The 12,158-nt window shown below is 44.3% G+C and overlaps 1 protein-coding gene across 4 annotated transcripts in view; it reads right to left on the bottom strand.

Moving 5' to 3' along the window:
* The window catches only part of CFLAR (CASP8 and FADD like apoptosis regulator), a 54,983-nt gene that overhangs the window by 34,476 nt on the left and 8,349 nt on the right, over positions 1 to 12,158 (bottom strand). The window lies entirely within an intron of this gene.

Genomic DNA, 12,158 nt, shown 5'->3' with positions numbered 1-12,158 from the left:
GCGGAGCTCATGCCCTGGGCGTCTTCTTGACTTCTTCCACTGGAACTATTTTCTTTCAAAATATAAGTTGCCAATGGCAGTCCACTCTCAGGTTTCTTAGCTATAATGTATATCGATCAGCTCTTATGTTCTTGGTGAGCACCTTATCTATTTCTATGAGACAATATTAGATTAAAAACTAATCCTAGCAGGAAATAATTGGAAAAACAATCCAACCCAAAGTTGCTAATGACTGCTCTGCATTTGTGTACAAACATATTTAAATGTCCATCTGGTTTTGATGTGGCTATGTCAACCCCAAGCCCATTCATCCAAACTTGACTTATATATGGCAGTTTGTGAATAACTGAAGAAATAAAATTTACAAAAATGATTGCTCAGTGAAAGAAGGAAAACTAGTACTTGGATTTATTTATTTTTTTAACTCTGAAAGTTGAATACTAATTTTATGTGTTTTGGAATGATAAAATCCAAATTCCACTCACAGGTCAACAGTACTTTAACCTAATTGCCAATTCCCACAAAAAGGAGGTCAAATTCCTTTCCTACTCTACTCACTAAAAGTCAAGTTGCAATATTGTTCACAGTTGTTATTATAAATCAGCCTACAAAACATTTGTATACACTAGAAGGAATAGAAAAAAGAGGCCATTCAACACAGGAATTAAAAAAGAGACATTCGACACACCTGAAAGAGAACCAAACAGAACTACTAGAAATGAAACATTCAATTCTCTGTTTTTAAAGTCGCCTAACTTTTATAATTTATCCATGTTACAACAATGCCATCAAGAGTTAACAAAAGTAGAGACTTGCTTTGAAAAAAATATTTTCTGCTCAGTTCATTTCTTTCAACCATTTTACCCACGACTGCTCTCTGCCAGTCACGCACTCTCTGCAGGAGTGCTGTGCTGTGCTGTGTTCCCTCTGTGCTAATGGGGGTATAGCTTGGCAACCAAATCCAAATTACTCAGTGGTAGCATCTGGTACCCTGAGAGAAAATAGTCAAGGGAAACTATAGCAAGTGCAGCCAAATAGAGTGAGCATGCTGGGATGGGTGGGGGCAGCTAACTGAGGCTAGAGGTGACGTGACAGGCATTTAAGAAAGGAGACCACGCAAGGGAGAGTTCAGATGAGGGTTCACATAACAACTACTCTGAAAATAACATAAAAATCACTCTTATACCAGAATAGCCTATGAGATCTTCAGAGGGCAAACTCAAACCTGCCATAAAACCCCCTTTGCCACCCAAGGCATAAGAGACATCCTGGAAAGAACTTCGCCGGAGATAAGTTCTCACTTAAAAATGATCATGCACAGAAATAGAAATCCAGGACAGCCGACAAAGCAAACAGAATGCACACCTAGGAATCTACATCTGAAAAGGTTTAAAGTGAGTATCTGAAAATTAGTGCACAGAGGTAAGGCAAGATCAAGGGTTCTTAGTTGAGGATGACTTTGCCCCTCAGGGAACATGTGACAATGTCCAGAGGCACGTTTGGTCATGGCTTCGGTTTTGGCGTCCAGTGGATAGAGGCCAGGGCCGCTGTTAAACATCCCACTATGCGAATCTCCCACAGCCAAGAATTATCTGGCCTAAAACATCCAGAGCGCTGAGACTGAGAAATCTTGTGCTGGATAATCTGAAAAACGGGCAACAATGTATGCAGAGATGCTGACTAAAGCCCCAAAAGCACTTGCCCAAATACACAGCTGAGATGCAAGAAAGTGAGCAAAATTGTAGGGGACCAAAGTGGAAAAAAGCAAAAAACAAACAAACAAAACAAACAAAAAAAAACACAAAAGAGCTTAAAGTCACAATGACAGTTAAGATTTACTGTGTATAATAGCATTGAAATAAATAACACATAAGAATGATTTCAGTAAAAGATATGCTAGGCCTTAATGGCAAAAAAAAAAAAACATAAATTATTGAGACGCTATCACTCAGGACCTACATATATGGAGAGCTACACTTTATTCTTAAATAGGGAGATTCAAAATAACAAAATGTGTGAGTTTTCTGAAAAAAAAAATGATCTTTGGATTAAAAGCAAGACAGTTATCTTAACAGACAGCAATTTATAAAGTTAAACAGTGATTATGAAAAAGAAAAACCCACAGTAAATACTGTATTTAATGGTAACAGAACCATTTCCTTAGAAAAGTTGAGACAAAGATACACGTGATTATCCTTTCTATTCTACAATGTATCCACAAATAGAACCAGCACAGTAAAACAAAAGAAAACCAAGTGGAGAACAAGTGCTGAAAGCAAAGAAATATCTTTATGCTCAGGCACTAAGATTTTCTACACTAGAAAACCAAGTATATTGACAGATAAGATTTTCTATAAAGCAAACCCAAGTAGATTGACAGATAAGTAATAAAAGGTTAAAGTTGTGGTACATATGATCAATAAATAAAAGTCAACTATATTCCTATATATTAGCAATAAACAAAAAAGAAATGTACGTTTCAAAATGATACTATTTATAATAGCAACAAAATCAATAAAGTACATAGAATTAAGCTAACAAAAGATAAGACATGTCAAGAAGAAATTCATACAAACATGTTTGACGAAAAATTTGGCAATAGCTAGTGACGTTGAAAACCTACATTATTCCACAACATAAAAATTTCATTCCTTAGTAAAAAATAAAAAAATAAAAAATAATAAAAAACCTTGCATACAGGTTTACTAAACATGTCTGAAATATCCATACTAGAAACGGCTGTTATAGCAAAGCAAGTGGGAAACAGGAGTGTGGGCGTGGTGACACAGGGGGTTAAGCTACTACTTGCAATGCTGGCATCCCATATCAGAGTACCAATTCCAGTCCTGACTGCCCCACCTTTTCCAGCTCCCTGCCAATGTACCTGGGAAGACAGCCAAAGATATCTCAAGGGTTTGGGTCTCAAGGGTTTGGGTCCCTGCCATTAATGTAGGAGACCCAGATGGAGCTCCTGTCTCTTTCCTTCAGGCTGGGCCAGCCTGGCTATTGTGGCCATTTGAGAAGTAAACCAGAAGATAGAAGCTCACTCTCTCTCTCTCTCCCTAACTCTGCCTTTCAAATATATAAATAAATCTTTTTTAAGAAAGGGTACTTAGGATACTGCTACAAGGGCCGGAGAAAGGGGCTCTTGACTGCTTCTAGCAAAGATTCTCTGGGCCTCCAAAACCACCTTGCCCAGTCAGGGCAGTGAGGAATCAAAGGCTGCCCCTGGGACCAGTGAGCTCAAAGACATCCCTGCCATAGCACAGACCCAGAGACCAGGAGGTGGCACACCACTGCCACACCTGCCCCCAACACCCAAAAGGCTGATGTCTGAACTCTGTAGTGATGCTTCCTAAACCCACATCATCACCATCATCCTGGCCAGCAGACACATTAAAAAAAGCAGCGGGGCTGACACTATAGTGTAGCAGGTAAAGCTGCCACCTGCAGTGCTGGCATCCCATATGGGAGCCAGTTCAAGTCCCAGCTGCTCCACTTCCCATCTAGCTCTTTGCTGTGGCCTTGGAAAGCAGTAGAAGATGGCCCAAGACTTTGGGCCCCTGCACCCACGTGGGAGACCCAGAGAAGCTCCTGGCTCCTGACTTCGGATCAGTGCAGCTCCAGCCATTGCAGCCATCTGGGGGAGTGAACCAGCAGATGGAAGACCTCTCTCTCTCTCTCTCTCTCTCTCTCTCTCTCTCTCTCTCCGCCTCTCCCTCTCTGTAACTCTGCCTTTCAAATAAATAAATAAATCTTAAGAAATAAAAGAAAAGCAGCTACATGGTTGCCTCCACACACTTGCTTGCAAATCTTGCCTGAATGCATCTATATGGCAGAACTTATCACATCCTAGTTACAAAGGAGTCTGGGAAATGCAGTTTGGAATGTTCTATCCTCTAGACAGAAGGGTGAATGGGCCCTGAGCAACAGTGAACTTGGCTGCCATGGGAGGATATGGCATGAAGGCATTTATTTCCTTTTTTTGTGATTAAATCCTCAGTACTGACCCAGTGCCTGACTCAGAGTTAGAGTCTGAATATCTGTTGAGTGAATGAATGCAGTTACACAAGATGCCCCTGGGCGAGGGCTTCATTTCTTTCTCTCTCTGGACTGGCCCTGAAGCACATGCAACAAACTGTCTCTGGCCCCCACCCTCAAGTATCTTGCTTTTGGCTTCCTGATCACCTGCCCTGTAACAACTCAGGTGACCAACTGGTGCTGGCTTGCACAGGACTTCCCAATTTTAGCTCAAAAAGTCCTGCTTCCCAGATCCCCAATCCTAAGCAAATCAGAATGGTTGCTCACCCTGCCCCCCAGTCTCAGATACCGAGTCTCCTCCACTCTCTTACCTGGAGTACCAAGTTGTAGAGAGGGGAGAGAGAAAAGACTGCACCACACAGAAACTGACACTGCCACACCCTTGAGGTTCCCAGCCTCAGCGGGGCCCTTACTGTTGCTTGCCTATTTCTTTTCCAGGACCCTGGTCAGCTCCCTTCCCACCCAACCCTTCCCTCCTTCAAGGACAGCTCCCATCTTCACTGCTTTCTTCCACCCTAACACCATCCACTGTGCCACCTCTCATCAGAGCACCTTCCCATTTTTCAGGCGTAGGATCTCATCATCTTCCACATTTCTACTGCCTCCACAAGCACCTCCTGCCCCTCAGCTTGACCAAGGGAAACTCCCTGTGTGTCTTCTTGTTCAAGGGATGAGCGCTTGGCACAATAATTAAGATGCTGCTTGGGATGCTGCATCCTATATTAGAGTGCCCGAGTCTAAGTCCCAGCTCTGATTCTGATTCGAGCTTCTTGCTATTGTGCGCCCTAGGAAGCAGCAGATGCTTAAGTTGTTGGGTCCCTGGGATTGACTGCCCAGCTCCCAGCTTCAGCCTGACCCAGCCCTGGCTGTTGCAGGTATTTGGGGAATGAGCCAGTGGATAGAAGATTTTTCTGGCCAGCACCGTGGCTCAATAGGCTAATCCTCTGCCTGCAGCGCTGGCACACTGGGTTCTAGTCCAGGTCGGGGTGCTGGATTCTGTCTCGGTCGCTCCTCTTCCTGTCCAGCTCTCCGCTGTGGCCTGGGAGTGCAGTGGAGGATGGCCCAAGTCCTTGGGCCCTGCACCCGCATGGGAGACCAGGAGAAGTACCTGGCTCCTGGCTTTGGATCAGCACGGTGCATTGGGGGGGGGGGTGTGAACCAATGGAATAGGAAGACCTTTCTCTCTGTCTCTCTCTCTCTCTCTCACTGTCCACTCTGCCTGTCAAAAGAAGAAGAAGAAGAAGAAGAAGAAGAAGAAGAAGAAGAAGAAGAAGAAGAAGAAGAAGAAGAAGAAGAAGAAGAAGAAGATTTTTCTGTCTCTGGCTCTTGCTGTGCATCTCTGCTTTTCAAACAAACATTAATTAACTCATTTTTAAAAATCATGCTCAAGTTCTCTTCCATTTTAAAATAAATAAAACAGGCTTGGCATATCTAACCCAAGAATGAAGATAATTCTCAGCAATCAGACTATTGACATTCCAGAAAATGTTGACATCTATCTGAAGGGGCAATTTTGGAAAGGTATCTCTTTCTCTGAAAAAGGAGCAGTTCAGCAGGCCAATGAGTAAGATCTAAAAGTTGTCCAGCTACAGAAATAAAAACCTGGATTGTAAATTAATTTGTAGTATTTAAATAATGTGACAAGAGATCGATTGATTTGAGACTTCCATATAAGACACACGTACATAAAAGCAAAGAATCCCTTAAGCACCCCCCTGTAAACCAAGCATCCTCTCATTCACTGCTCCCACAGGAAGCGGGGACTTCCTGCATCTTCACTTCCAACTCTGCAATTTCACTCCTCCTTGTGCCTCCACCCCAGTCCTCCCCTCACCACCTCCTCTACACGGTACACTCAGTGCCCAGCTGTACCAGGACATGAGGCAACAGGGACAATCGGTAATACTGATGCTTTTCCTTAAAAATCTAATTTCTTGTTCATCATTGATTTTTGGTATTTTTGTCCATTTTTTTTTAACTTTTATTTAATGAATATAAATTTCCAGTATACAGCTTATGGATTACAATGGCTTCCCCTTCCCATAATTTCCCTCCCACCCGCAACCCTCCCCTCTCCCGCTCCCTCTCCCTTTCCATTCACATCAAGATTCATTTTCAATTCTATTTATATACAGAAGATCAATTTAGTATAAATACTTCAACAGTTTGCACCCACATAGAAACACAAAGTGAAACATACTGTTTGAGTACTAGTTATAGCATTAAATCACAATGTACAGTACATTAAGGACAGAGATCCCACATCAGGAGCAAGCGCACAGTGGCTCCTGTTGTTGACCCAACAAATTGACACTCTAGTTTATGGCGCCAGTAACCACCCTAGGCTGTCGTCATGAGTTGCCAAGGCTATGGAAGCCTTCCAAGTTTGCCGACTCTGATCATATTTAGACAAGGTCATAAAAGACAGGTTGAGGATAGTAACCAATGATCCTAAGAGTGGCCTTAACCAGGTCTGAACAATTATACAGCATTAAGTGGGGAAGAGGACCATCAGTACACACAGGTTGGGAGTAGAGCCACTGGTGGTAGAGTAGAGGTTATGATTACAAAGGAATGAGGCCCAAGTACGCTAGACAGGGTCTAGAACAAAGGACAGAGTCATTATTAGAGGAGCTAAGAAAGGTGCTGTCTAAGCTACAAGTAATTTTTCTGATTGAGAGGCAAATAGAACCTGATAGAAGGGGCTTGATAATAATCTGTTGGGCTTTAGGCCTTGTAAGTTAAGAGGCCCAGACCTATCTATCTCTTCACATGGGGTATATCCTAAGGGAGGTGTGAACCTCCTAGGGGAAGGCACTCTGTTGACTATAGACTTGTAGTTCAGGCCACCGAAGATTAGAGATGGGACTTGGGCACTCCCTTGACTTGCATCCTCTGGTCTGCTTTAACACAAACCAGGAGGAAAAGAAAGCTCGGCATCAGAAGCAATGGGTGGCAGGCCTATTAATGGCTGATCTGTACAGTGATCTGCCCTCAAGGAGACCCAACAGGCCAGTCCACTGCAGTGGCTTTCAATGTGGTAAGCCTGGGCTTCAGCAGAAGTCAGCTTGTGAAGAGCCCTGGCAGCTCTGCCAAGAGTTGGATCACTGGAAATGGACCTGCCCTGGAATCGAAGGATGCCCAGGTCAGAGCCACAGATCTTATTGGCTCCAAGCTGAAAAGCCCTTCACTCAGCCCAACTTCCAAAGTGACCACTGCAGTTGAGGGGACAGCCAAGTAGGGTCAGCAACATTGCAGGCAGAACTGTAAATTTCTTGTTAGAGATGCCCCCTGCCTTTACCTGGCCAGCTCTCCTCCCAGGCCAGCCAAGTAATGAAAGTCAACAGAGTGCCTTTGTCCATTTTTTTTTAAAGTAGTGTGTTAAACAGCAGACTCATAGAATGGCAGATGTCCTAAACAACACTCTTGCCTCAGAATCAGCACTTAAGGCATTCAGATCTGGCTGAAGAGCCCATGAGAGTATTTTAGGCAAGGAAAGCCAAGGCACTCTGGAAAAAAAAAACCAAATGAAAGATCTCTGTGAGTGAGATCCCAGTGGAAAGAACGGGGCCATCAAAGAAGGAGGTACCTTTCTCTGAAGGGAGGAGAGAACTTCCACTTTGGCTATGACCCTGCCTAAATGTGATCAGAGTCAGTGAACTCAAAAGGCTTCCATAGCTTTGGCAACTCATGCCTAGAGCCTAGGGAGATTACTGATGCCATAAACAAGAGTGTCAATTTGTTAAATCAACAACAGGAGTCACTATGTACTTACTCTTCATGTGGGATCTCTGTCCTTAATGTGTTGTCCAATGTGAAGTAACTAGTACTGAAACAGTATTTTACACTTTGTGTTTCTGTGTGGGTACAAACTGATGAAATCTTTACTTAATATATACTAAATCGATCTTCTGTATATAAAGATAATTGAAAATGAATCTTGATGTGAATGGAATGGGAGAGGGAGCGGGAGATGGGAGGGGTGCGAGTGGGAGGGAAGTTATAGGGGGGGAAGCCATTGTAATCCATAAGCTATACTTTGGAAATTTATATTTACTAAATAAAAGTTTTAAAAAAAGTAGTGTGTTAAAAAAAATGATTTATCTCAGTGTCTGAGTTTTTAAGTTTCCCCTAAATGTCCCTGAAACAAGTGTCTTGCTCACCTCACTCAAGTATCCCAGCCCTGATAACATTGCTTTTGCCTGAGCCTTGGTGACTTCCTCACTGCCACATCCAAGGTCACAATAAAGACCTCCCGTCCAACTGGTCTACCTCAACTGCTGCTGGTAATTACCCCTCTTTTTTTTTTTTTCTTTTTAAAGATTTATCTATTTATTTATTTGAAAGTCAGAGTTACACAGAGAGAGAAGGCAGAGAGAGAGAGAGAGAGAGAGAGATCTTTCATCTGCTGGTTCACTCCCCAGTTGCACTGATCCAAAGCCAGAAGACAGGAGCTTCTTCTGGGTCTCCCACGCAGATGCAGGGGTCCAAGGACTTGGGCCATCTTCTACTGCTATCCCAGGCCTCAGCAGAGAGCTGGATTGGAAGTGGAGCAACCAGGACTTGAACCAGCACCCATATGGGAACACCAGCACTGCAGGAGGCGGCTTTACCCACTACACCACAGCGCCAGCCCCAATTACCCTGCCTTAAAACTCTTCTCTCGTGGGCCTCATACCACTGTATTCTACTCAGCACTCCCAGCCTTCTCCCACCTCAGCACTTGTGGTGTCACCTGGCATCCATCTCCCACCCAGCCTCATCCCCTGACTCTGTCCTTCCTGCCTTTGACTCACCCTCTCCAGATCTGTCTCCTTTTGGAATGAACTTTCTGAAGTTCACGTTTGAACCAAGTCACTTTCCTAATTCAAAGTCATGCCTCAGCTTCCATTGCAAGTCCCAACTTTCTTTGCACTCAAGGCCCGGCTTCGCCCAGCATTTGCCCCCATTTCTCATTAATACCCAGTCCACATGTCAGCCTCAACCACACCACGAGTTCTTCCCACGTCTCTGGCCTTGCCTGAATCAGTCTCTTCACTCACCCGCCTGGCAGAGTGAAACCTCACCGGGTAACTACGTTGTTCCACCACTGCGCTATATACAAACCTCTCCTATAGCGCTGAACACACCTCCCAGATACTCAGTAAGATTTTTATCAGGTAACAGTGAAATGCGGTTTCTCAATCTTTCTCACAGAGTGTCAATTTCGCCTCCAAAATTTGGTGTCCAAAGCACTTAATGTTTCCAGTAACCTGCAGTTCAGCAGCCAAAGACACACCGAACATTCCATTCTTTGTACTGTTCTCCATCTGGGGCAAGGTCATATCCATGGAGCCCAGTGTGAAAACAAATGCAATTTCCTTGCAACACCACGAACTGAGGCAGTGATGGGGCAAAGCCTGTCTTATCAGCCGCAGAAAACACATGGAAACCTGGAACATTACAGGACCAGGAAGTCCCAGTGAGATACAAAAGTCTCAAGCTCATCTCTCTCTCTTTCTGTCTCTTCCTCCTGTCTCTGTAACTCTGCTTTTCAAATAAATTTAAAAGAAAAAAGAAAGACGCCTTCCAGAAGTTTCTACAAGGCTCAAGGAGGAGAGGCTCAAGGAGGAGAGATTGCCCAACCCTGGGCAACTACATTGTGGCCACCTCATAGCAGTTCTGTGCAGGCACTAGTGTTGTGGCACAGCGGGTGAAGCCATCACCTGCAATGCTGGCATCCCATATGGCCACTGGTTGAGTCCCAGATGCTCCATCTCCAATCCAGCTTCCTGTTAAGGCACCTGGGAAAGCAGTAGAAGATAGCCCAAGGAATTCCAGGCTCCTAGCTTTAGCCTGGCCCAACCCTGGACACTGAGTTCATTTGGGTAGTAAACCAGCAGTTGGAAGATCTCCTTCTCCATGTCTCTCACTTTCTGTAACTCTGCCTTTCAAATCAATAAATACACCTTTTTTTTTTTTCTAAAAAAAGAAATAAGTTCTGTGCATTCAGCATGCACTATACAGAACCCATCTTTCTCCTCCATTTGTGTTTCAACCTGTGGATGCTGGCTGACTGTGTAGTGACTTGAGCAGCTAATACAACTTACAACAAACCTGTTTTTCCTTCTTCATCTGTAGGCATTTTAAACCTAAGATAGCATATGATGTGCCATTTTACTCCTCTCAAAATATTTAAAATGAGGACCTGTAATGACAAATTCTAATGTGGTTCCTCATTTCTGTAATGATGCAGATACAAACTCAAACATCTAGAAGACTATGAACTGAGAGTAAAGCACAAATACATCTCAACCGGGGAGGCTACTGGTCAACATTATGCATCAGTGGATGAAAACGTGCATTAAAAGTCTCTGGCTTCACAAGTAGCACATTTTAATCATAACAAATAATACTGAACACCAACAGAAGATGACACCACTTGTAACATAATATAAAATTAGAAGGTATATTTTATGAAGCTCTTTGATGAGGCTGCTATAGTTTCATCCTGTCTCCTCCAAAATTGAGATGTTGCCAGTGTGGCGGGATTTAGAAGTGGGGCCTTTAAGAGGTGGCCAGGCTACAGGGGCTCCTTCCTCATGAGTGGGATTAGGCATCTTCCCAAAAGGGCTTGATGGAGGGAGCTCGTTTCCTTTTTTGCCTTCCATTTTCTGCCATATGAGTGTCAGGGGATAAAGCTCCCCACCCCTCCTTCAATTCAAACCAAAATGCACGTTCAGCGTTTTTGTTTTTGTTTTCTCTGAGACCTCTCTTACAGGAACTCTTCACACCTGGCTATCTTGGAGACTTCATCAGAACATAGCTCTGCTTCAGCTCCACCCAACCCTGAGAATGTCCTCCCTGGCTGAAGTATGCAACCACAGTATCTACACGACACCAGCTTGAGCATGTGGAACCATAAACCCCAGGTTATATACACACATCCTCCAAGCCCTCTCTCTCTAACGCACAGCCCTTCTCTGTAAAGTAAAACTTTGCCAGTAAATTACTTCTAGACCAAACTTGGTGGATGGGGGGAGGCCAGCACTGTGGCATTGTGGGTAAATCCGCTACCTGCAGTGCTGGCATCCCGTATGGTCGCTGGTTCAAGTCCCAGCTGCTCCTCTTCTGATCTAGCTCTGGTATGGCCTAGGTAAGCAGTAGAAGATGGCCCAAGTCCTTGGGACCTTGTACCTGTGGTGGGAGATCCAGAAGAAGCTTCTGGCTCCTAGCTTCTGATCAGCCCAGCTCCAGCCTTTGCGGCCATTTGGGGGAGTGACCCAGCAGATGGAAGACCTTTCTCTCTGTCTCTTCCTCTCTCTGTTGCAACACTACCTCTCAAATAAATAAATCTTACAAAAATAAATAAATAAAGTAAACCAACCTTGGTTGCCCAGTGTACCTTGGCCTTCTGCAAACCTGTCTGTGAGAACACAGTCTTCCTCCCTCGTGAAGACACAAGTTCCAGGTGCCATCTTGGAAACAGGGAGCAGCCCTCACCACATGCTAACACCTCGATCTCAGGCTTTCCAGCCTCCAGAACTGTGAGAACTAAAGCTCTGTTCTTTTTATTTATTTTTGTCTATTTGAACAGCACAGTGAGAGAGAGAAAGAGAGAGAGAGAGGTCTTCCACCCACTGGTTTAGTCCCCAAATGCCCACAGCAGCCAGAGCTGGATTGGGCCAAAGTCAGGAACTCCATCTGGGTCTTCCACACGAGTGGAAGGGAGTGGCAGGGATCCAAACACTTGAGCCAGTAACTGCGACCTCCCAGGGTGCATGTTAGAAACCTAGCTCAGGAGCAGAGGCGGGACTTGACCCCAGGCACTCCCAATCTGGGATGCAGGCATGCCACGCAACAGCTTAACCCACTGTGCCACAGTGCCCACCCTTACAGTTCTGTTCCCTAAAAATTACCCAGCCTGTGGTATTTTATCATAGCAGCACAGAACACACTAGACAAAACAGACTTTCCATGACCTTCAGGGAAACTTCCAGAACTTCCAACCTAGCATTACCTCCAGGAACTTCCCTGGTTCATAACAGTCGCACAGAGACTGCAGAAAGGGAAAGAAGGAATCACAGCATGGGAAAAGATCTAGAACAGAAAAAGACTACAAACCATCTCACTGGATA

Source organism: Lepus europaeus, chromosome 1, assembly GCF_033115175.1.
Source record: "Lepus europaeus isolate LE1 chromosome 1, mLepTim1.pri, whole genome shotgun sequence".
Lineage (NCBI taxonomy): Eukaryota > Metazoa > Chordata > Mammalia > Lagomorpha > Leporidae > Lepus > Lepus europaeus.
The sequence above is the reverse complement of the archived record's forward strand: the minus strand, read 5'-3'. Positions and strand labels throughout refer to the sequence as shown.